The 24,486-nt window shown below is 41.4% G+C and overlaps 1 non-coding gene across 1 annotated transcript; it reads right to left on the bottom strand.

The window, feature by feature from the left end:
• Positions 1-23,149: 23,149 nt before the first annotated feature.
• Positions 23,150-23,256, bottom strand: LOC120268087. Its single transcript, XR_005538756.1, has one exon. It is a non-coding gene; the product is annotated as a small nucleolar RNA R71 (small nucleolar RNA).
• Between the last annotated feature and the right edge of the window lie 1,230 nt (positions 23,257-24,486).

The raw sequence follows: 24,486 nt of genomic DNA, 5'->3' as shown, positions 1-24,486 counted from the left end.
AGGATGATGTGATGAAATTACATAGGTCCTCAAAACAAGAGTGAGTCTATAATTTAGCTCCAAATAAGTCACTAACATACACATGTCCCCCTAGGCACAAGAATTTCTAACAAAAAAAAACAATCATAGATAATCCTTAGTTAAGCACTCATTACAATAGGCATACAAAGTAAAACAAATCCTCCCCCACACTTGAATAGTGCATTATCCTCAATGTACAACCATAAGCAATGGAATCAAGTAATTGAGAACAAAAAGTATTAAAGGAGAGTTTATCCAACTTTTATGAAAACGGAGAGTGATGTTGCTGCTCTCAACATGTTTTCCAAACTCCAATCAAGTACATGATTCTTGAACACAGAGAGTGATGTTGCCTTTTTCAACATGCTTTCCAAACTCCAATCAACCACACACAATCCCTAAGATGAGATAGTAGGTGACTCCCCTTGCTAACTGAATTAAATAAGTCTACTAATACTGAAACGAAATAAAGAACAAGTCCAAAATAGTAAACATAAAAACTGAAAAATGCAATTATCAAGAGGGAGTACTCTCTATCAAAGCCTTGCCACCATGAGAAGTAGAGTCGGCCATGAACTCTCCCAAACCTGCTGTATTAGTCACTATATCACGAGTGGCTTGGACAAGGAAAACAGGCTCTGTAGCTAACTGAATACCAAGGTGCTCGGCAATCCTTGCCACACTTATCTATAGCCACCTGAATTCTAAAGAAGAATATGTAACATGCTCTAGCTTGGCTAGAGGACATATGAAGGGTGTGGGGTGATCAAGATGGAGAACAAGTAGAAATAGTTATAGGAGAAGTAGAGGAAGAGTTACGGGTGTCAGCAATATCGGTAGGCCAACCTACTCGGAACTTGATCCCTAGAGAAGTGTGTATGCACTACAACATCCCCATCAACCTTAGGGTCTCAAGGGTCATGGAAGCGATGCCGCCCACCACTCTCATCCAATCGGTCCCCTCAAAGATGCACATGCCTATGACAAGTCAAGTAATGTAGGTGCCGGCAAATACAAAAACAACATGAAGGTTAGTCTCCTAACGTGCAACAGAAATGGCAACCTCATAGCCCAAATGTAGCTCAAACCCGTCGAGCATGGATAGTAAGAAATCAAAGTCGGCTAACGATGCCGGTGGTGTCACCGTGACATGTCAGGGTGTGACTGAGAAGGAAATGAATGTACCTCAGGGCTGGGAAATGTAGAGTAGTAGCCTTTGACCGATGAGGGTCACAGTCGGGATCGATGCTGACCTCCTTCATGCATCCTTGAGACGCTCTCCAATCCGCCAGGAGATCAATAAGGAATCATATGCAGGAGTTTGAGTGAACTCTACATCATAGAGTCCTGGCCAAATGGAGAACACTATGAGGCTCATAAGGTGTAGTGTGTTGAACACCTCGAGCGGTGGAAGCTTACCATCCCACGGGATAGCTCAAAGTTAGCTAACACCTCTAGTGCTAGCTGCTCATAGGTGTTCTCAGTGATGCGGAAAAGCTATCACCAAGCTCTAGTGCTCAGCATTTGCTACACCTCTTATGCCAACCCAACCTCATGAAGGACATCCCAATCAATCTCTCTCGACCTGCCAAAGTGATGACGAGAGAATTGTGTATAGAAGACAGGTGTTAAATTAATGGACTAGGCCAGCTCATCGTGTCTGGGCCCAAACGATGTATGGTTCCTCGGTATGGTCTGCAAAAGAAAATAAATCAGTTTAGTTCATGGATTGAAAATTTTAGGGGGAGAACAGTCATGGTAGGAGTGCACAGACCATGCTCAACATGACTACAGGAGCGTGCTTCCCCCTTAAGGCTCTAAACAACACAAGAGCATGATCGTTCTTCAGGGGTGACTATCTTCCCCTAACTCCCCAAGAGCTAACATGCGCACGATATAACCAAGATCAATAATATTCATCAAATAGAAGCAAAAATAATACATGGTAAGCATTTCAAGCATGATAAGCATGATTTTGACAGAAAAATCAGAATAAATCAAAGAAACAAGGTTTATCGGAGTCGAGAAAAAAGGCTGATAAGCAAGGAGGAAGCTAGCAATGGATTGGCAAACAAATAGCAAACTCTAGAAAATCTTGGTTGCAATCGAAGCACTAGAAAAGAAAATGAGCAATGGTGAATCATGATTAGTGCGTGCTCAAATTAGGGTATTTGCAATAGGGAAAGCACGGTCATGCTATCCCTGTGCTCCCTAGCCGTGATTCTCTCGGGATAATGCTACAAAGCTCAAGCAGTGAAGCACTATCATGTAAGAAGCCACAAACCGTGTTTCCTGGAAAGGACGCTCATGCAACAGTCTCATAGACCGTGCTCAACCTTGAATTTTCTTAAAGAACAAAACAGATAGAATCATGACTTGAGCACAGGTGTGATCTGCTCTTTCTCAGCCTGAATTACACCAGAACTTAAGTTTTCTCAGCACCACTTAATGGTACAAATTACTCTCTCGAGTTACCAAAAATCAAAACACACACAAAGCCGACATATCGAAATAAACAGATAGAACTAACAATAACGAGAACATATGCATCAATCTATTCAAAATAAGAATAAACTAAAAATAAAACTAAGACAACAACTAAAATAGCAAATTAACACTATGACGCCTTAGGTTACCTTCCAAGAAGCGCTTGTTTAACGTCACTAGCTTCACGTACCTATTCCGCTCATTCAAGGAGGTTCATGGAAGCAAGCCTTCTCATTGCCATCTAAAAAACAATTACAAGAATATGGTGCTAAGGTGTCAATTAAATTGATCTTAGTAAAAGTCCAAAAGTTAGATTATGTTGGGGTTGGTGATGGAATGGGTGGTATTCTTTTTCTTGGGATCACTTGTTTCCACCACCTATTGGCACGAGAAGATTTTCTCTTCGGTAATACCAGAGGCGAATGAACTTCTGTCCCCACCACTTCTTGGTAACACACTTCCTCTACCAATTTACTCGATGCATCATCTTCAAAGATGTCATCTTCTAAGAGTTCTGATAGTTTATCCTTCATGAATGTGTCTTACACATATTCAGAAACAAACTCATCAACTATATTGACATAAGAGTGCCTCATATAGTCTCAGAGATTGAAAGTGATCTCATACTCTCCTACATAATGTACCATCCAACCATCCTTCACATCAATTAAGGCTTTTGACGTTACTAAGAATGGTCATCCCAAAATGAGAGGTACTTCTACCTTGTCTACCACATCTAGGATCACAAAGTCCATTAGAAAAGTGAACTTGTCCAACTTCATCCACCAGTTGTAATGTCATTATGGTGGCCTTTGGTTCTCCTAGCCGGAGTTTTAGGAAAATTTGGTAAGGCATAAGGATTTTGTAATTCAATTCAAGAAACTTCATCAAGAATCATGTCCACGATCTACTTTTGCTTCCTTTCTTTCGAAATTGTCTCCACAACCCAACATACACTAAAGAATACAAATACACACAAATAAGTGATAGAATCTGATGAAAGTGATGCCTAACATAAGAAAAGAATACTTTGTATTACATATTCACAAGCCCTTATCATCCTACTATCATCATACCTCGAGCTCGCTTAGTCAGTTACAAACCACGAATCAACCTAGTAATATAGAGACCGACAAAGATGGCTTCTAATCGAGTACAATGTCCCTAGTGTAAGAATGCCTTAGCAACGAGGTATAAAAAGATGGATAGGGAACTGTTTGAAAATGTCAAACATAGCATACAAGTCTGACTATGTGACCACCCTTATACTATCCTTATGCACCCTAATAGAATGACTGATAAGAGCATGAAGATATCTGTGTAATTGGTTCTTTAGGCGGGTGGCTTTTTAGGAATGTTCACTATTACTAACTGCTGGGGTGGTCGAATACTAGCCCGCATTCATGTGTGGTGAAAACTCTATTTTCAAAATGAACAAATGGAACATTCACAATGAACTCTCTATCATAGATTCCCGGGAACCCCGCAAACGCCATGTGATTCATCTTATGAAACCTTCCAAAGGCCTAAAAGTGAATGGCTCCTGGCCTTTGTGCTTTGATAGTCTTATGGTATTGGTGTGCTTTGAAAGTGCTCAATAACTCCAAAGTCAATTATTTTGAATCTCATAAGTGTACGGGGTTACCAAGTAATACCTTGTGTTAAACACAAGGATTGTATTCTTCGGGGTTAAGGATCCACTAGCAGTCCTTCGCCACCTACATTCTAATCTAAGTCTTAAGTGAAGGCTACAAAGTGAAGGCTAAATCAATAGGCTACAAACACATCAATGATAAGAAAAAAGCCACGGATATGGAACCCTTTAAAGGGGTCATCATGAAACAAGTATGAAAAATAAAAGTGCAAAGGTGGCTTGTGATAAGTGCTTGAGTAAATATATTTCTTTATATGTTTTACATGCATTGAGCATCATTTTTATCATGTTTTATGTCTCATAAATTGTATTTGGTATTCCTTTGTGTAAATAGGTTTATGAAGGCCTTGAGAGAAGAAAAGGAAGCAAAGATAGGTTATAAAGGCACATTTTGGTAGTTTTTGCGCGACATAAGGATCAAGACACAAGTGGAGCTCATACACATAGGGGTGTGTGCTAACTTCCAAGAGAATTCAAGTTAAATTGTCAGTTGAAAGGGCACAAAGGCAGCCATATTCTCATGTTTCTACTTGTGTGAAGACTTTAAGAGCCTTCCCAATGCTGATTAGATGACAACAAGCCTCATAGCCTATCACGCGGATGTGTTCCTATCCATATGGTTTCAAGAGAAGTTTTAGAGGCTTGTTTACCTGACAGGGTCAGAATTCCATGTGGCCCCAAGTGAAATACTGTAGCAAAACATTGTTCACCCGAACGGGTCAAAATTCCACCCGGGCAGGTGGATAAATCTGCAGCCCACCCGGGCGGGTCAAGGCATGTGATAGACATGTGTTACTAGTTTAAAAGGCAGATTTGCCCTATTCTTTGGGGGACTTTTCACAGCTTTTGAGAAGCAAAGCGGCTAGGATTTGGAGAGGAGGTCTTTGCAAATTTGAAGGTTGATCTTCACTAACTTTGATAGATTCTTTCTTCATCATAGCATTGAGGAAGCCATCGGTGACCTAGCTTCGAAGAGCAATCCTTCAAGATGTCAGATGACCCATCAAGGCCATCATCATGAATTCAAGTTTTATTCCATGGTTTTCATTTATTTACATTACATAATTTGTTTTGTAACATGCACCATGGAGGCCTAAACCCTAGTAGGTATTTGGGTATGCGAACCCTAGGATTTTATTCTTGTATTGATTTACTTTGTGTTTTCTATTAAATCCAAGTTTAATTATAATTTAATCTTGCTTTCTTATTACTTGCTTGCCTTATTAATCTTATGGTTGATTGGATTGCATGATTTGTTTGACTTGGTGAGAGAGGGGTCTCCATTAGGGCTAGAACCTCAAGATTGAAGAGGATTGAGAGGGTGAGTCATGAGATAGTGGAGTATCCCTTTCCCTTCCGATTAGTACATCTTATCTCTGTGTTCCCTAGGCTTTATTCAACCATATTTGGTGTGAGATGTGAGATTGAGAGATTTCTCCACTAGGACCTCCTAGGGGGTTAGGGATCTTTCTCCTAGAAGTAGGGTTAGGTCTATGCTTAGGAATAGGATGTACTCTTAGAAATCCCTTGTGTCTATTGTGGTCATATGTATTGTGAGGTATTAAGATTGAGCGATTTCTCCACTAGGACTTTGTAGGGGACTAGTATCAGTAATCTGGAGGTAGGGACCAATTATTCTTGGATTTCCTTGACTTGATTAACTCTGTTTAGAAGCACTTTGTAAATCTTGTACTTAATGTCAAATCCTTTGTGGAAGCATTACCCGGGTACCTCATTTTCAATGATTGAGACTTCCCTCATTTTTAGTCTTACTTGTTTGCTTGTGGCATTCATATTTCCCGTGATTAAGTTCATTTCAACATATTCATTATTCCAAATAGATAACTTAGAAGTAGTTATTACTAATACTTTCGATCTATGTGGATTCAACTACCCGACCCATTGGGTACTTTATTACTTTGACACTCATGCACTTGCGGTACACTCACACAAGAGTTGTGTCTGTTTGGACCGAGGGATTTCTAAATCAGTTCAATATTAATATCTTTGTGATTGAACCCTAATCATATATCAGTGTTGATCGGAATCTCTTCTGGATCCACCATCCTATGATTTCATTAAGAATGAGGAAATCCCAAAATTAGAGTAAACCCAACCTAGGTTTAAACTTAAAGGTCAGAGGGCTACCGGCACCCGATATCTCAGTGTGTCTGGACAAGTAACCCTTCTAATCCATTCAAGATCTAGTGCACATAAGCAAGTTACATCAATGTGAACAACTCATGAAAGAACTACGGATCTCTCCACATGTAATTCTAGCATTAAAGCACAATGGATTAAATAACAAACCAAACCAATGCAATAGAATTAAATACCAATCATCGAAATTTCATGATGAACCCACATCCCCCTCCCTAAGGTTCACCGACATCAGGTGACTTTGTGGGTCTAGTGTGCCATCAAAAAAGTATAAATAGCGATGTAAACCTAAACACAAAAAGAAGTCATAAGTGACACTCCCTCGATGTAATGATGATCAAGATGGGGTAGATCGGGCTGAATGATGCCTCCGTCTTCCAAGGATCGCCGAATGACGCTCCCCTTAGCAGAGGCTACTTCCCGGTCCTAAGAACTAATATATTTTCAAGGTAGTAGATCTCCCCTTTAAAATGTAGTGCTTTGGAATCTCAAAAGCCCTTTAAATTTTCTCAAAAAGATCGCTACAATTGCTAGGTTTCCTTCCTTCTTCCGGTGGCCAACAACTTCTCTTTCAACCATAGAAGACATCTTAAATTCCCCTGATAAGTGCTTGTCCGATATGAATGCGAAGCGTTCATTCCTTATGTTGAGCATTACTTTTCTCAGGTTTTTACATTAATATGTGTGTTTTTATGTTACTTTTATGCAGGTAGGGTTGTGAGGCTGAGTATGAAGGAAATAGGCCAATGTGGATCATAATGCACCTATTTTGGATAAGATCTTGCTAAGGTTCAAATGCGAAGACATAGGACAGGTGTGAGATGCTAGAGTGTGTGCCAACCTCCTCGCATTCGAGTGAGCACATCCATTTGGAGGGGCACAAAGGCAGTCACACTCGAGCATTCTGACTTATGCATATAAGAACAAGAGCTCCACCAACATGTATATCATTGAAGAAGCAAGTGATTCATGACGTGAACGTGTGCCCGTTTGCGTTACCCCGATGAAAGTATGGAATTGGGAAGTTATTCAGGTTGAAGACTGTAGCAGAGCATTGTAGCACACTCTAGCAGCACTGTTCACAGCCGCCCGAGAAATCAGAGAAACAGAGAATCCACACGGGCATGTGGAAATTATCCACGCCCATGTGGAAATTCTGCACGGGCGCGTGTAGTTTCCACGCCCGTGGAGTTGCCCGATTCGAGCCCTATTTAAAGCCGATTCAGCCCCGATTTTAGTATTCTTTTCTCCATCTTTTCCCCAACTTGAGAGAGGGCTTTGACTAGGGTTTTGAGGGGTATTGGCTAGGCTTTTGGAGAGGTTATATGGCTCCGACATCGCACATCGTTTGGAAGAAGGTTATTGGGAGAGCTTTCGTCGGCATCGATCCGGCGAGGTGTATCCTAGGCCGGACAAAGGATCCCTTGCGATGAGTAGAGGACTCTCCACAAGACCATCGACACGACCATCGAGGGGGTTTCTTTATGGATTCATTGCTTTTACATTCTATTTCTTTGATTGTACTTAGCTCCATGGAGAGCTAAACCCCTAGTGGGTACTTGGGTGATTGTGAACCCTAGGATGTATTCATTTCTTTGAACTTCTTTATTATGCTTTCAATAAATTGATGTTTATTATGAGTTCCAACCTTGAATGCTTGATTGTATGAACATTTCCCCTAGAGTGACACTAGGGTTGAGAGTTCTTGTTGGTAACCTTGTGAGTGAGTGGCACACCACGAGCATTAGACAAAGCTGGGTTGGAGAGGGTTGAGAGGGTGAATCGAGAGGTACAGGAGTGTCCCCTTTCCCCTCCGACGTGATAGGTTCTACCTCCGTTCCTCGAGTTCTTTGCGGCCATAATAGAGTGAATGGTCTAAGGGATGATTCTCCGCTGGGGCTTAGTTGCGCGTGCAATGGAGTGAAGCATTGAGGGGATCTTAGTATCAAGGGCTTAATTGTGGTTAGGGACCTTCCGCCTGGACCAAAGGGTTAGGTCGATAATTAGGAAGAGATTTATCACCTGGAATCCCTAGAGCTCATTGCAACTTTATTCGAGTGCGAGGTTGAGAGGTTATTTAATCTCTCCTCCGGGACATGAATAGAGTTAGGCATAGTTGACCTTAGATTTGGGACTATGTATGTAAGGATTTTCACGACTCACCATTGCATTGATTAGGAAGCATAATAGAGAGTTTTTGCACTTGAAGCAATTATCCTAGGTGAAGCATCATCCGAGTACCCCATCTTTATCAATTGCCTTACCTCCTCCTTACTTTTGCTCTCTTACTTGTTGCTTTTAATTGTTGAGAATTGAATAATTATCACACTCCTTATCATTGATCTTTCACATAGCTAAGAATTGAATTAAGTGTCTTTACTCCCTACTCCCTGTGGATTCGACCCCGCTCACCCAGGATTATTACTTCGACAAACCCGTGCACTTGCGGGATATACGCATGGGACCTTGTCAACCCCCCCTCCCAGTCTGCCCCGTGGACCATACGGGTCATATAGAGGCCATATGGAGACTGTACGGAGCTAAAATGATCAAATCCCCACATATACTATGGCCTATGCTGGGAGCATACAGGTCTAACTGAAGTATGACTTAGGCCAAAGCCCTATCTATAAAAATCTCCATGTGATGCAGTAGTCTGCTATAGTGAACCTGCTATAGTAATAAGCGATTCAAGCTTCTTTGTTTGCTCTAATTGTGTCTTCATGTTCCTCATGGCTTCTTTATGCCTTACAAAGCAAATAACAAGTGATTAAGCACAAAACATGCACCAATTTTTATTAGAATACATGATAAGTATAAAAATTAAGTACAAGAAAAAATATACATTTAAACACATATCACTACCCATAAAGACCATCTAGAGGAGCTTACGACTAGACCTTACGCCTCTAAGGATTGTCTCAAGGGCAGCACTATGAAGCTTATGGTCTAACGCTTACGGCCGTAAACTGGACCATAACACAAACAAAAGACCTTACAGATGGGATTTACAGTCGTAAGTTTTCCCGTAAGGCTTGCAACCCACCATCTCCAGCTCTTTATGGCCATGTCCTTACAGTTGTAACAAGTTGTGCTCAAAGAATGATGGAAGAAAAAGAAAGTGTGGAATAGACAAAACAATGAAAAAGATAAATGGCTAGTGCAACAAAGTCCTAGCATTCCTAGTATCCTGCTCCCTGGCAACGGCGCCAAAAACTGGACACGCGTCTGAATTGCGTGTGAACTGCAAGTGCATAGGTGTTGAAGTAATAAATACCTCGTTGAGTGGGTAGTCTAATCCACAGGGAACGGGGTTACTAGTACTAACTGCTTTTCTGCTTTCTAGCCTAATAATAAATGGAATGGTGTGATGATCTAATGTGTGAAGAAATGAATGTTGGAGACGAATATGAAAGTGTACAATGGAGGAAGATCTCAATCGTTAAAGATGAGGTACTCGGGCAATTCTCCCCCTAGGATCTAACATGAAGTTTAAGACTTGCTAAATACTTCTAAACCGAGTTCAATGAGTTGAGATAATCCAAGAACAATCGGTCCTTATCTCCAAACAACCGACACTAGTCCCCTACAAGGTCCTGGTGGAGAAATCTCTCAATCTCATGCCTCACACCAAATATGGTTGCATAGAGTCTAGGAAATACGGAGAAAGGAAACACTCATCGGAGAAGAAATGGGGCACTTCACTATCTTATGACTCATCCTCTCAACCCTCTTTATCCTTGGAGTTCTAACTCTAATGTAGACCTCTCTCATCAAAGTAATAAATCATGCATAGAGAATCAACCACAAGGATCAATAAAACATGCAAGCAATAGGGACACAAGATTAAAACTCAAATCAACTCAGATTAATTAGAAATATAAAGCAAATCAATACAAAAGACAAGATCCTAGGGTTCACATGCTCAAATACCTACTAGGGTTTAGCCCTCCACGGAGCAAGTTACAAAACAAAGATAAATACAATAAATAGCAATGTAAACCAAATAGAAAAACCCCTTTGAATTCATGATGATTGGCCTTGATGGGTAGTTCAACATCTTGAAGGATTCCTCTCCGAAGATAGGTCACCGGTGGCTTCCCAAGTGCTATGACGTCGAAGGAAACTATCAAAGTTTGTGAAGAACACGCTCCAAATTGGCAAAGACCTCCTCTCCAAACCATAGCCATCTTACCCCTTAAGAGCTGCACAAAAGATGTCAATGAATAGGGCAAAACAGCCTATTTATAGCCCAAAACCGTGCCTGTCACATGCCCCATGTGCCCATGTGGATTTTCCATGCGCCTGCGTGAGCTGTAGGAATTTCTACGCGGGTGCATGAACAGTAACTCTGATATAGTACTACTGTAGTAAATTGTTACAGTGTTTTGTTGTAGTATTTTCACAAAGGCAGCCCAAACACTCTTCTCTTGAGGCCACATGGCTGGGCACACATCCATGTGGTAGGCCATAAGACTTTTCTTCATTGATGCATCTTTGAAAGTTCTTGCAAATCTTCACAAAGAGAAGGACCATGAAGATGTGATTGCCTTTGTGCCCTTCCAACTAGGGAATTGACTTGAATCTCCGTGGAAGTCGGCACACATTTCTACATTCATGAACTCCTCTCGTATCTTGGTCCTTGAATTGAACAAAAACCCCCAACATTGTATCTTTATAGCCTATCTTTACTTCCTTTGACTCTTCAAGTCATTCATAACCTAATTACACAAAAGAACACCCAATACACAGTATGAGACATAAACCATGGTAAAAATGATGCTCAATTCATGTAAAACATATATAAAAATATGTCTATTCAAGCACTTATCAAAAAGTCTCGGTCATCTACTCTTCCGGTAAGAAGTCTAGCCATTGCTTAGCCCTTCCTTACACAGAGAATGGAAAAGTCTAAGATGAGCAGCATCCTCAGACACGTTGTTCGCTTTGAAAGTGTCACAAATTTTCAAGAAGTTCCTCAAATGTTCGTATGGGTCCTCATCTTGAAACCCATCAAACTAGCGCATTTGTTGCACCATCTGTATAAAATTAGCCTTCAAGTCAAAATTGTTTGCCATAATAGGAGGACGGACGATGCTGACTCAACTTCTTCTAAGTTCAGTCCAGCAAAATCTAAAATGCTTTGTTACTGATTCCCAGCCATTTCTTCCTCTTGATTCACCTCAATACTAACTTCCATAGACCCGGCTTTATTTAGATTGACTTGTGAAAAAAGCTTAAATGTATGTATTTTACACGTATTTGTTGTGCGTTATTTGTGTATTTTCATGTTACATGCATAAAAAAAGACTAGGTAAGCTCAATAATGCAATTCAAGAAGAGATCGACACCAAAAATGGCGTTTTAGAGCCCCGGGCACTATAGCGGCTTAATGCACGAAGACTTGAAGAAATTGCTAAGTGTAGAATTCCTTACGGGAAACCATATGGTTGTGAAGACAACCGCATCCTGACTGAAGAAGTAGTTCTACTATAGCAGACACTATTACAACTTACAAGAAATTCAACAAAATGATTGAGGACCTCACAGCCCTTTTGCTGACCGTAAGCCAGGCCACATGCTATCCCGAGATTAGTTATAAAAGGGGTTTTAGGGCATATTTTAAGGGGAGGAAGGCTTTGTTCTTGGATCTCACCACCACCATTCTTGATCCAAGGTAGAAGAAGGCAAGATAGGGCATCTCTGAGGTGGAAATTGACTGGGAGAGCGAAATTTGACAAGATCTACACCTAGGGCACATTCTAGAGGGTTGAAGACAACAAGGAAGCCTTTCTATGGGGGATTCCAAGAGTCATTCGGCCTTTGATATCTGAAGGAGTTTGATGTTGCTTTATTTAGTTGTTTTCATGGATTTTATCTTGTATGTTTCTATTATGAATAACTAAACTCCCAAGGGCACCGGATGTAGGTGAACCTTGGGGGTGAACTTGTGTAGATTGGATGCTAAGACTTGTTTTATTACATTTGGTGTGTTTGTGATCAATGCTTGCTGTACTTTATGGTATTGGTCCAGGCGAAAGACCCCTAGTTATGATTAAGCCCCAACACTAAGGATTACTGCAACACTTCACTCTGTTGCTTGTGTAACTAAGCCCCAATGGAGTTTGTTTCTTAGCACTTCAGTCTATCATGACCTCAAAGAACTCCTGGAATGTGGAGGTTGGATAAATCACAACGTAAGAGAAAGGGGATGTTCTGCTACCTCTCGACTCACCCTCTCGACCTTCTCTAACCTAGATTTGTCTAATCCTAATGAAGTTCCCCTCATTCACAAGGAGTACCAATATAGATTCTCAACTCTAGTGTCACTCTAAGGGAAAATCAATTCAACAAGCATTCAAGGTTGGAACTCAATTAAAACATCAATTAAAGAAACATAATAAAGCTCAAAGAAACAAAATAATCCTAGGGTTTAAAAGGCTAAGCGCCGACTAGGGGTTTAGCTCTCCCTGAAGCAATATACAATCAACAATAAAATCTAATGTAAAAGCATTCAATCCTTAAGTAAAACCCCATCGTAGTTCATATCGATGGTCTTGTGGAGTCACCTCATCTTCTCCAAGGGTTCTCTCATCAAGCGTAGGGCATACCTCGATAAATCGATGTTGATGAAAGATCCCCCAATAACTCTCTTCCGAAGGAAAGTGATGTCGAATGCCGAACCATTCCAAAGACCTAGCCAAAGTCTCTCCAAACCCTAGCCTCGAGCGCCTCCAAAGATGAGGAAAAGATAAGAAAAGGATTCTAGAAAACATCTCAAATCACGGTATTTATAAGGGCTTGAATCGAGCATCCACATGAGCATGTAGAATTCCCACATGACCATGTGGATTTTCGGAAATTATTTCCTGCGAGCTGTGAACATTAACTACTATAGTAATTTTCCTACAGTGATTCGCTATAGGCTTCATCATTCCGTGTAACAATGGCAATTTGGGCGAAGAGAAGGCATTGCCACACTCAGGGGTTGGTATCAATGTCATGCCTTACACATTCTTCCAAAAACTAGGCTTTGGAGAGCCTAGGCCCACTCGGATGACACTTTAGTTGGTGGACCGAACGGTTAGACATCCGAGGGGCATCATAGAAGACGTAATTGTGAAGGTTGACAAGTACATATTTCCTGTGGACTTTATAGTGCTGGATGGTGATGAGGATGTTGATGTCCCAGTGATACTTGGGAGGTCGTTCTTGCGTACTTCCAAGATTGTTATAGATATGGATGACGGGGAATTAACTTTACAAGTTGAAGATGACAAGCTTACATATCGCCTCACCAAAGCCATGAGGCATTCTCTAGACTTTGATGATACTCTTTACTTTCTTGACACTATCGATGAAGTAATAGATGAGTATGTGCATGAAATGATGTGTCCGGACTCAGACGAGGGGTTACTAGACCAAGAGGTAGAGAATGAAGAAGTTTTGATACTTGGTTTAGAGGACAAGGTGCAGCCTACCCCGGGGATCATGAAGAAGATGATCCAGAAGATGAAGCGAGCAAGGAGACATCACAAGAAATGCCCCAAGGCTAATAGTGATGTACAAAAATGGAGTAAGGGTGACGTACCCTCATGTGGTAACATACTCGACAACTCCCCCTCTACCTTGAAAATATTATGTTCATCATACTTTCAAGTTATGGGTAAGAGGAAAACCTTCATCTATGAGTCCCCATGATGTAAGAAGAGGTACGTCAAGCTTAGCGACGTTAATCAAGCGCTTCTTGAGAGGCAACCCAAGTCTTTACTGTTTTCTAGGTTTTAGTTTAGTGCTTGCATGAATAAGAGTTTGAGTGTTGGTGTCTTAATCTTTTACATGATTTTGTTGTGGTTTTCTCATGGATTATTGGTGTATTCTTATGTCTAATTGTGATTGCTGATGTTTCTTGGTCATTTGAGTGTATTTTGTATGATTCTCTGGTCAGATTTTTCCAATAATAAGCAGGCTCTGTATGTATATAAGTGTGCAGAAATTTTTTGCAGTTTGTAAATTTTTCTAAGTTATCCAGCGAAGACACACGGCCATGTGTAATTTCCACACGGGCGTGTGTCTCCGTTCAAAGCTCATCCCGAGAGGACACAAGGGCATGTGTTTACCCTTGTGAATGACCTTATGATGGCCACACGCCCGTGGGTAATTTCTACACGGGCGTGTGTTTCTCTGTAGATTTCAGAGTGCTATCCCGAGAGCACACAGGGGCGTGTGTCTGCCCCTGTGGATAACCCTATGAAATATACACGGGCGTCGGTAATTTTCACACACCCATGTGAATCTCTGCCGAGAGTTCTCTGCCATCCCGAGAAAACACAGGGGCATGTGAATGCCTCTATGAGTACCCTTGTGGGTCGAGCACACGAGCATGGGGAATTTCCACACACCCATGTCAGTGCGTTCAGAGGCAAAGTGTGCTATCCCAAGAGCACATAGGGGCGTGTGACTGGCCCTGTAAAGCTCACCTATGGAGTCACTCGGGCATGGGTAATTTCCACACGCCTGTGTGGATGTATAGAACTCAAAAGGCCACAATTTTTCTTTATAAATCTATTATGCCATTTCATTTTTGCACTCCCAAACACTCAGAGAACACACCCTTGCACTCGTCCGACTTCTCATTATCGATTTAGAGGGGTTTCATTCGATTTTTTTGGCCGTTTTTGAGTTTTTCATCTTCATCTTGAAGGTAAACCCTCATTCCCTCTTTTCTTTCACCATACTTGATTAAATTCGATTGAACTGGTGATTGTTGACTTGTTTGCATGCTAAATGGTTGGTTCGTGTTTTAGAGTGAGTTTTGAGTGAATTTTTTGATGTATTTTTGGATTTTTGCATAGTGGTCGTGTGCTTTTCATGCCCCGTGGATCTACAGGAGCATGTGAATTTCCACACGATCGTGTGGATTTCTACAATATTGAATCATTGAGTTTATTTGATCAATTTATTTTCAATTCTTGCAAGTATGTCACCCAGATCAAAGATGCAAGCCGGCAAGCGTCTAAGAGAGCATTCTCCAGAGCCAGAATAGATGGAGTTTTCTATTCCCGAGCATGAAGCTCGGTTTGAGCGACTGGAGAAGCTTAAGTTTGGTAATACATGATTCCCGGACTTCAGTGCAATTAGAAAGATTTAGTTGGCAAAGGACATGGTGGATGAGGTTGAGTAATTGCTTGCCTGGGGAGTTGGCGCCGCTTGTTACTAATTTGTGAACCGGCCATCCGAATGTTGACACTGGAGGTACTTGCATCATCCGAGTTTGACAGATAATACTCCAGTTTCAACAGCATAGACGTAATTTAGTTCAGAGCATTTTACAATTCTCCATCAGATTGGGTTTATATGATGAGGCATTCAAGGATACTAAGGAATATGATCGACTACCGACCGATTATCCGTTGAGCTTGACCCCTTAGAGAGCATACAGGACACTTTGTGGTCAGGGTCAGTATGAGTTGAGAGTGTCCAAGGCCACTTGCCTTTCTCGGCCAATGTATAGGTACATCCGCACTGTTTTCAGCTATCGATGAACTTGTGTGGTAATAGTACAGGGATATTGAGCTGACTGGAGCTATTATACCTGTACTCCATGGTGTAGAGCGAGCTGATTCATTTGGAGCACATCTTGGCTGAGTACTTGCGCCACTATGGCCAATACGCCACAATTAGGGTCATTTTCTCAGGCCCGTATATTACGAGACTCATCATGGGTATGGGTCTCCTGGACCTGACTAGGGGACTGACAAGATTGTAGTACCCGCACCCCTCGGCTTGGAGACTATGCTAATAATGGGTATGATCACGAGATATCGAGATAGGGTATATGTTATGAACATGCCCCCACCAGAGCCAGTCAAGACCGAGGGTGACATAGTAGAGGGGGCACAGCCAATGCCTGAGCCACATACAGACCAGGTTCAGGCAGAAACACCTTCCACAGCACAAAAGCCACCACCTGTGCATATATTCTCTCCCACTTCACCCCATGATTATTTTGAGAGGCTCGAGAATACTGTGGGGGTGTTATAGGTAGATTTGGCCAAGGTTCGCTCTATCTTGGTCGCTAACCACACTGAGGTGATGGCGCGTCTTGATATATTATAGCAGCTACTAGAGCAAGACACGACTTCTCCGTTCGTGATGAGACCCCGTACCCCTCAGGAATCACCGGCACCACCATCACTAGTTCCAGTAGCGCCGACAGATCCACTAGCATCATCTTTATCACCAACAGTAGGAGTCTAGATAGCACCAGATACCGACGCTTGAGGCGTCTTTACTTTTCTTTATTCCTACTTTTTGTATTTCATTTCAACATTATATTTTGGACTTGTGCTAATCAGAAAGGATTTTCCGTCTGAGTTTATCTTTTATTTTCGTTGTCTCGAGTTGTATTTCATTGCTTTATCTTTATATACTCGAGTTTTATTTTGTTTTTGATTGAGCTTCACTAAACCCCCTTGTGTGTACATGCATATAGATGGTCTTGTAAGTATGGATTTTGAGGAATAGTCATAGACATGTTCATTATGATTTTTCCATGGCCGTGTGTGCTCCACAACCCATTGTGACTCAACTGTCAAGGAACATAGCTCCATCAAATATACCATTAGGAGTTCAGGGGAGTATTGTTTCAATTGCCAAGCTTCACATATGCTTTTGAGTGTTCTACTTTTTATTGTGCTTGCATGCATACATTTAGGGCAATGTACATCTTAAGTGTGGCGGGAAGATCACTTTACACATGTTCTATGCGTATGCTTTTACTATATATGCTCATGTAGCAAATGGTGGTTCACCTTAGTTGCAATGGTTGTATTCTTAAGTTTAGGAAAATTTTTAACATTGAAATTTTTCATGCTCTAGTTTTTACTTGGTTTTTTTTACGATTTTTTGCCCGATTAACACTTGTTGCACTACTCACTCATTAAACCTTTTGGAAACTCAAGTTCAATGTTTAAAGGACTAGTTTAGTTGCTCTTTGTTTTAAGTTTCTTCAAAAAAAATTGAAATGGTTGAATGAAAAGAAAAAAAAAATATATGCTTGTCTTGTTTGCGCATTGGGGATGGAAAGAGCTACCACCCATGAAGTATGAAGCTACTTTCATAAGTTGGATACTAGTTATGCCCTAATGAGAGAAAGAGCTATCTCATGGGATAAGCAAAAGCTACTACCCCGGAAGAAAGAGCTACCACCTCGAAAGTGTGAAAGCCACCATAGCGGCAGCTTCTGAAAGGGCTACCTTAGAGGATGTGTGAACCTACTACCACCTTTTTTTCTTTCTTTTTGTACATAAATAAGTCTCTCTTACTTAGATCTTTGAGGAGTATACGGTGGGTTGACTTGAGTGAATCTACACACACTTACACGTTATCGGGTTTGTTGTCCTATTTTATTCGAGTTTTTAGCTAGAGCACTGATTTTTCTTATTCGGTGTTAAAATTTTCCTTAGTTGTAGAATGTTTCCCTTGCATGCTTTGGTGAACCTAATGGCAAGCACTTTCAAGATTTCCTCCTTTTATGCTTCAATGTTTTAGTTTTGCTTGAGGACAAGCAAAAGCTTATGTGTGGAGGTGTTTGATAAGTGGTTATGTATTAGTAATACAAAGTATTCTTTTCTTTTAATGATCATTACTTTTCTCAAATTTTATCCCTTATATATGTGGTATTCGTCTTCTTTTGTGAATGTAGGGTTGTAGAAACAAGTATGGAAAAGAGAAGCCTAAGTAGATCATGAATGCACTTTGTTGATGAAATCTTAGAGTGAACAAACGTGAAAACATAAATTGTGCTCAAAGACATATGAGTGTGTGCCAACCTCCGTTTTACTCGTGTGAACATGCAAATTGGAGGGGCACAAAGGCAGTCTTACTCATGTGTTCTGACTTGTGCAATGCTAGCAAGATTGTCGTTAAATGTGATTTTATTAAAGATGCAACGTGATCTACGGCATGGATGTGTGCCTGTTCATGTGGTCGTGATGAAAGTGTGAATTTAGGAGTGTTTTGATAGAGTACTGTAGCAGGTTACTATAGTAGTTATTGTTCACAGGCCGCTAAAAAATCAATTCCTGCAGATTCACATGGACGTATGGAAATTCCACACGCCCGTGTGGATGCCCGATTCCAGCCTATTTAAATCGCGACTTCAGCCCATTTTGAGAATCTTTTTCCCATCTTTTGCCCATCTCTTCACCATCTATGGAGGCACTCAGGCTAGGGTTTGGAGAGGCATTGGCTAGGTTTTAGGAGCGGTTCTACGGCCTTCAACATCACATTCCTTCAGAAGATAGTTATTGGGGAAGCTTTCATCAGCATCAATTCGATGAGTTGTGCCCTAGGCTTGACGAGAGAACCTTTGGAGAGGACGCGGATACTTCACACAACCATCGACACGGACACCAAGTGGGTTTTATGCATGGATTGCATATCTTTACTTTTGATTTCATTATTGATTGTATTTTGCTTTATGGAGAGCTAAATTCCTAATGGGTACTTGGACTTGTAAACCCTAGGATGATATTGTTTCATTGACCTTTTATTATGCTTTCTTTAATTGATGTTTCAATCGAGTTCAAATCTTGAATTCTTGTTGAGTTGATTTTCCCTAAGAGTGACACTAGGGTTGAGAATCAATCATGGTAATCTTTGTTGATGAGTGACACACCATGAGGATTAGACAATGCTAGATTGGAGAGGGTTGAGAGGATGAGTGAAGAGGTAGTGGAACGTCCTCTTTCCCCTTCGGTGTGATTTATCCTACCTCCACGTTCCAAGAGTTCTTTACAGTCACAATAGAGTGAAGTGCTAATTGACAAACTCTGCTGGGGCTTAGTTTTGCAAGCAACAAAGTGACCTGTTGAAGTAATTCTTAGTATCAGGGGCTTAATTGTGACTAAAGGTCTTTCGCCTAGACCAAAGGGTAAGATCTTTATTAGGGAATAGGGGTCATCACTTTGAGTCCTTAGAGCTTTAAGCAACTTTACACAGTGTGAAACGTCGAGACTGAGTGATTTCTCAGCTGCGGCATAGTGTAGGGTTAGTCACGGTTGACCTTAGGTTTGGGACCGTGTATTTTAAGATTTCCACGACTCATTAAGCATCAGTTGAGAAACATAATGGTTGGTCTTGCACTTGGAACAATAGTCCTAGGGTGAGCAATGCCCAGGTGCCCTAATTTTTGTTGTTTGCCTCTCATATCTTTTATTTGTGCCTCCTTCTTCTTTTCTTATTTCTATTTTCATTGATTTTGTTCACACCACTATCGATTCATCTTCATTCTAGTTAAACAGCAATTTTTGTGTTTCTGATCACTATTCCCTATGGATAATACTACCCACCCACCAGGGTATTATTACTTCGACAAACCCGTGCACTTGCGGTTCACACGCAAAAGGGTGTGTCAAGAACTTCATAGCTTGAAAGAATGACAGATATGAATTGTAGTTCTCTTCTATGCTTGAATGAAGTCTTGTTTTGTCTTTAGTTCACCTCCATGCTCTATCACGAAAATTTCCACCTTATACATTCCAACCAACCCATCACAATAATATTAACACTATAATGTTAAATTCTATCTTCAATACTCTTTTAAAAGCTTTTAGTTCCTTCATTGTTCTCTTTAGCTTTAAGTGAAGTTTTATAGTAGGTTTTATCCCAGGAAACACGAGATACAATGTGTACATATAAAAATAAAAATAGGAAAAAAAGAGAGTCTATGACAGTATTCCTCAGCTAATTTACCACGAATGCGTCCATGTAGACTGTAATCTAGTTAGTTGGGTGGCTCTTATCCCCAATCAGCATATGCATCCTTTAGAAAGATTTTATTTTTGTGTGGTCTATGATAGTCAGACTTAGAGAAAGAAAGAAAAAAAAATGTATATATGCGTAAAATAAAATAAAATAAAATAAAACATCTATACTAATCTACTAGAACCTTTTGCGTAGTCACTTGAAGGCTAGAGTTTTATCAAGGAACCAAGGGACTCTTAAATGATTATTGAGGATGGTTTTAACACTTTTAATGCCAATTTCATTCTGTGTGGGGTGAATGGACATCCTGGGGTAACCTAAGGTGTGGAGGTTAAGGTAGGTAGTTAACACACACTCATAGGAGCACTTTAGATGAAATAGGAGTACCACTATTGGATCACTTATAGAACAACTCATTATCTTGATTTCTTTTCACTTGTGCTTGTGGAGTTCTTTACACTTGAGGTTGAGGTCGTACATTTAGCCATTTATCTTCTTGCCCCTGTACTTCATGTTTGTTTGCTTCGGGACAAACAAACGTGTAGGTGTGGGGATATGATAAGTGCTTGTGTGATATGAATGCGAAGCATTCTTTCCTTATGTTGAGCCTTACTTTTCTCGGGTTTCTAGACTAATATGTGCGTTTTTATGTTACTTTCGTGCAGGTAGGGTTGTGAGGCAGAGTATGAAGGAAAAAAACCAATGTGGATCATAATGCACCGATTTTGGAGGAAATCTTGCTAAGGTTCAAACGCGAAGACATAGGTCGGGCGTGAGATGCTAGAGTGTGTGCCAACCTCCTCATATTTGAGTTAGCACAACCATTTGGAGGAGCACAAGGGCAGTTACACTCAAGCATTCCGACTTATGCACATAGAACAAGATCTCCACCAACTTGTTCGTCATTAAAGAAGCAAAGCGATCCATGACGTGAACGTGTGCCCATTTGCGTCACCTCGATGAAAGTATGGACTCGGGAAGTATTTTAGGCCAGGTACTGTAGCAGCATTGTTTACAGCCGGCCGAAAATCATAATTCCAGAGAATCCACACGGGCGTGTGGAAATTAGCCACGCCCTTGTGGAAATTCCACATGGGCGTGTGAAATATCCACAGGACCATGTGGATGACCGATTCTAGCCCTATTTAAAGCCGATTTCAGCATTCTTTTCTCCATCTTTTCCCCAACTTGAGAGAGGGTTTCAGTTAGGGTTTTGGGAGGTATTTGCTATGGTTTTGGAGAGGTTCTATGGCTCCAACATCGTCATTTCTTTGGAAGAAGGTTGGTAAGGGAGCTTCCGTCGAGGCGTATCCTATACCTGACGAGGGAATCCTTGGACGACGAGTAGAGGACTTTCCACAAGACCATCGACATGAATATCGAGGGGGTTTCTCCATGGATTCATTGCTTTTACATTCTATTTCTTTGATTGTACTTAGCTCCATGGAGTGACAAACCCCTAGTGGGTACTTGGGTATTTGTGAACCCTAGGATGTATTTGTTTCATTGAATCTCTTTAAATTATGCTTTCAATTAATTGATGTTTGTTGTGAGTTCCAACGTTGAATGTTTGATTGTATGTACATTTTCCCTAGAGTGACACTAGGGTTGAGAGTTCTTGTTGGTAACATTGTGAGTGAGTGACACACCACGAGCGTTAGACAAAGCTAGGTTGGAGAGGGTTGAGAGGGTGAGTCTAGAGGTACAGGAGCGTCCCCTTTCCCCTCCGACGTGATAGATTCTACCTCCGTTCCTCGAGTTCTTTACGGCCATAATAGAGTGAATGGTCTTAGGGATGGCCCTCCGCTGGGGCTTAGTTGCGCGTGCAACGGAGTGAAGCGTTGAGGCGATCTTAGTATCTAGGGCTTAATCGTGGTTTGGGACCTTCCACCTGGACCAAAGGGTAGGTCTATAATTAAGAAGAGATTTATCACTTGGAATCCCTAGAGCTCATTGCAACTCTATTCGAATGCGAGGTTGAGAGGTTATCTAATCTCTCCTCCGGGACATGTATAGAGTTAGGCATAGTTGACCTTAGATTTAGGACTATGTAATTAAGGATTTCCATGACTCACCATTGCATTGTTTAGGAGGAATAATAGAGGGTTCTTGCACTTGAAACAATTGTCCTAGGCGGTGCATTATCCGAGTACCCCATCTTTATCGATTGCCTTACCTCCTCCTTTACTCGTTCTCTCTTACTTGTTGCTTTTACTTTTGAGAATTGAATCATTGTCACACTTATCACTACTGATCTTTCACATAGCGAAGAAGCGGATTAAGTGTTTTTATTCCCTACTCCCTGTGGATTCGATACCCGCTCATCCGGGATTATTACTTCGACAAAGCCGTGCACTCGCGGAATATACGCAAGGGGACCTTGTCAAGTTTTTGGCGCCGTTGCAGGGGAGTAGGCGTTTAGAGATACTTTGCAATTTGTTTTCTTAGCTATTTCACCATACATTTTATTTCATATCTTCTTATTCTATCATCGTTCTGATTTCTTTTTCTTTTTGTTTGGGTGCAGCTCCAGGTTATGACCTGAGGGAATCCCTCAATATTGATTGAAGGAGATCCTGAGATTGAACGTACACTTAGAAGAAAAGGGAAAGTGCCTGTGCAAGAACAGTCTAATTTAGCTGATTTGGAAGTGGAAGAATCTGAAAACATGGCAGAACAGAATGAGCAACAGCGAACATTATCCGATTATGCCAGACCTTCAGTGTTGGGGACACAGTCGAGTATTGTGCGTCCCCCGATACAGCTCAGAACTTTGAAATGAAGCCGACATTCATCCACATGTTACAACAATCCGCACAATTCAATGGTTTGGCCGATGAAGATCCAAACAGTCATATAGAGAGCTTTCTTGAGGTGTGCGATATGCTAAAGATAAATGGGGTGACGGATGATGCAATCAAGTTGCGAGCCTTCCCATTTTCCTTAAAGGGGAGAGCGAAGCAGTGGCTACACTTATTACCTAGGGCGTCAATTACCACGTGGGAGGAGATGGTAGAAGCTTTTCTGGCCCGTTATTTTCCTCCCAGAAAATCAGCAAAGCTTAGGCATGAGATCTCATCCTTTGTTCAGTTGGAATTGGAGTCTCTGTTCGAGACATGGGAAAGGTTCAAGGAGCTCCTGAGAAAGTGCCTACAACACAGATTCCCGGATTGGATGATTGTTCAGACCTTTTATAATGGTTTGAACCCGAGTACAAGGCAACTTTTGGATACGGCAGCAGGAGGTACCGTAGGTATCAAGACCCCTGATGAGGCTCCTCAGTTAATTGAAGAAATAGGGTTAAACAGCTACCAATGGAATGCTAGGGAGAAGAAAAAAGTGGCCGGTCTCCATGAAATAGCTGCGGTAACTTCATTGGCGTCTCAAGTGGAAAATTTGAGTAAGAAGTTAGATCTTCTAACTTCAAATAGAGTGGCGGCCGTGACTAACTGCACCGGGTGTGGTGGAGGACATGCTCCCTTCGATTGCCCGATCTCTATCGGTGGAGAACGTTGATTTTGTAGGTAATGGCATGAGACCTCAAGGAAACCCATATAGCAATACCTACAATCCGGGTTGGAAGAATCATCCCAATTTCTCATGGAGTAATCAGGGTCCACAAAAGGCCATGGGGCCACCGGGTTTCCAACAACAACAACAAGACCCTCAGGTGGAAAACAGAGTATCAGGTTTGGAAACCCGAATGAATGACTTAGAGAAGCACTTGATTAGATTTATGCAATCTGCAAATACAAGGTTTGAATCAATCGAGGCTACACTTCGCAACCACACCGCCTCTTTGCATAACCTTGAAAATCAGGTGGGGCAAATTGCGAAGTTTCTCTCTGAAAGGCCACATGGAAGCTTGTCGAGCAATCCAGAGACCAACCCTAGAGAGCACGTGAAGGCGATCACTTTGAGAAGTGGTCGTGAGGTTGAAGGTAGGCTTCAGAGTGAGAAGCCAAAAGAACATGCACCCGAGGTTATAGAGGTAGAAGAGGGAACAAGCAAAGGGAAAGAGGTGGCACCCCCACCATTCAAGCCAAGAATCCCTTATCCCTCTAGATTGAAAAATGACCAATGGGATGAATAGTATAAGAAGTTCCTGAGTTTGTTCAAGCAACTCCACATCAATATTCCTTTTGTTGAGGCATTGGCCCAAATGCCTAAGTATGCGAAGTTCTTAAAAGACTTGTTGACTAACAAGAGGAAGTTGGAGGAAAGTGCTTCAGTGATTTTAGATGCTTCATGCTCGGCGGTATTGCAAAAGAACATGCTGAACAAGAAGAAAGACCCGGGAAGCTTCATCATTCCATGTAATATTGGCAATCTAGGTGAGGAAATGGCATTGGCGAACTCAGGGGCCAATATCAACGTTATGCCATACATCTTCT

The sequence above is a fragment of the Dioscorea cayenensis genome, chromosome 8, assembly GCF_009730915.1.
Source record: "Dioscorea cayenensis subsp. rotundata cultivar TDr96_F1 chromosome 8, TDr96_F1_v2_PseudoChromosome.rev07_lg8_w22 25.fasta, whole genome shotgun sequence".
Classification (NCBI taxonomy): domain Eukaryota; kingdom Viridiplantae; phylum Streptophyta; class Magnoliopsida; order Dioscoreales; family Dioscoreaceae; genus Dioscorea; species Dioscorea cayenensis.
This window is presented reverse-complemented; position numbering and strand designations above follow the sequence as displayed.